At 39.4% G+C, this 2,090-nt stretch overlaps 1 protein-coding gene across 1 annotated transcript in view; it reads left to right on the forward strand.

The window, feature by feature from the left end:
• LOC116691342 (F-actin-uncapping protein LRRC16A) overlaps positions 1-2,090 on the forward strand; it is a 70,315-nt gene that overhangs the window by 2,303 nt on the left and 65,922 nt on the right. The gene's annotated exons all lie outside the window — the stretch shown is intronic.

Raw genomic sequence — 2,090 nt, forward strand, 5'->3', positions numbered from 1 at the left:
TTGTTTGAAACATTCACTGGTGCTGATGATTCAGTATCATACAAGACCACTCTTGGCTTCCAGCACATACAAGGCATTTTATCATGATGCTGCAGATAGAAATACTATAGACTGAGTTAGAGAAAATGTCAAGTAACAAACATGGAGAAGTGGGGTGCACACATTTATAAACTGAGTTTGTGTGCTAAGGACATATTTTACTGAGATGTACTCAGATACTTCATGGAAGACAAAGGAAGCAGTTTCCTTTTAAGTGATAGGGCAAAGAAATGACCAGTCAGAGTTCACAGGCATTTAAAGCTACATATTAGAGCAGTTAGGGGTGTTGTGTTGTGTCAAAACAGGTCTCCCTTTGCTAACAGGTCTTCTCCATATGCTTACATGCCTTTCCCCTATGTGTTTGTCTGTAAACTAGTTTCTGTTTATGAGGAAGCCTTTTGAGGAACTGAGGGTCAGATTGAGGAGGAAGGGCAAAAGCCCACCTGATACTAGCGAACAATTTGGTCTTCATCTCTGTGATCCTGTCAGTGCTTGTCATCAGAACAACAAAATAACCAAAAATACTCTCTAGAGTGAAAGATAAAAACTACATCATCAACACACTGATCATGATTGGCTGAAGGTCAACAAACGGGAGATTGACTATTTGGGTTTGTGAATTTTTAAAACATTTTTTTAACAAGGCCATAGGCCCCCCATTTCCCCACCTTCCACATGAGTCCCTACTGAAAATCATCCCAGTGTGACCAATTGCACATGCCTTAACTGCTTAATTTGAACCACCAGGCAGCTGGCTAGAAACATTTCCACTCCTGTGACAGTTTTAATGAATTAGCAGGAAAAATTGAATTAGTAGAAAAATAATATATGTGAGTCTGTCAGGGGCTTTTTTTTGTCTGGGACCAAAAACTGCCTAGCCTCATTAAAAATACTAGATTTCATTTTGTGTAGAAAGCCCCTAGAAATATGACTTAATGGTTGTCTGCAGCTACAGTTTTAGAAATGCTGCAGTAGGAATAGGTTCATAGAGTTTATTCAGAAAGGCTGGCAGATGAACCACTTTGCCTAATTATTAGTTTCACTTTGATCTGATGATGGTTTGTGGAAGCCTGTAGGCAAGGATACATGCATGCCTGCCAGTGCAGATGTACACACATGGAATCCCTCTCTGTCTCAGAGACATGTGGGGAGTGTGCTGTACTCTTATCAGCCGCTGTTTGGTGGATGAGTGAGGAGCTTGGAGAGGCAGCTGACCCAGTTCTGCTCTCTGAATCAGTTTCCTGGCTGTGGAAGGTTCCACTGGGTGTGAACAATCAATCTGAACAGCTCAACACAAACTTAGCATATTGCTCTGTGTGTATGTTTATGTTTGTGCTGGGTATTTGAGCGTAGGTATACTGTACTTAGCCTACGAATTAAAAGTTATATTATTTTTGTCCAGTAACTAATTTCATGTAGTATTGTTTTTGTAAACTTGTTAGCATGCTAAAGTTACCCCCATCAGTACACAGAGATGTTTGCTAAATGTCCTGAATAATTAGTCTATTATCAAAGTTGTTGTTTAATTCATTTAATTCAAATCAGAAAATTCATAGTTTGGATTTTAACAATTTGGATTCTTCATTTTGATTCCTGTTATAGATTCTCACTTCTGATTCGTTGAGGAGTAGAGTGGAAACGGGTCACATGCTTATTTCCCAGATAAGATGAACATTTTATTTTGATTCAATGGCGGCTTACAGTTTTACTGGGCTTTTTTAATGTAAAGTAAAGCCAGCCACACTAGAGTGCCTCTTACTTTGCTCCATGGCCGCAACACAACGAGCTTGGAAATACGATGGCCGCTACGGAAACCAAAACTAGCGCATGTTAAAATAAAACCACATTTTTCCAAATGATTCCAATAAAAAAACAATTCCATTGGGGCCGGTAACTTTTGAAATAATTCCAAGTTGGAATCGGTTCTCGATGCCCAATTCTATAGATAAGTAGGCTGTGTAAGTGAGGACATGCACACAGTTTGTTCAGTTTACTTGTTTGACTGACAGTGTGTGTGTGTGTGTGTGTTTGTGTGTGTGTTAGTGTGTGTG

The sequence above is a fragment of the Etheostoma spectabile genome, chromosome 6 (assembly GCF_008692095.1).
Source record: "Etheostoma spectabile isolate EspeVRDwgs_2016 chromosome 6, UIUC_Espe_1.0, whole genome shotgun sequence".
NCBI lineage: Eukaryota > Metazoa > Chordata > Actinopteri > Perciformes > Percidae > Etheostoma > Etheostoma spectabile.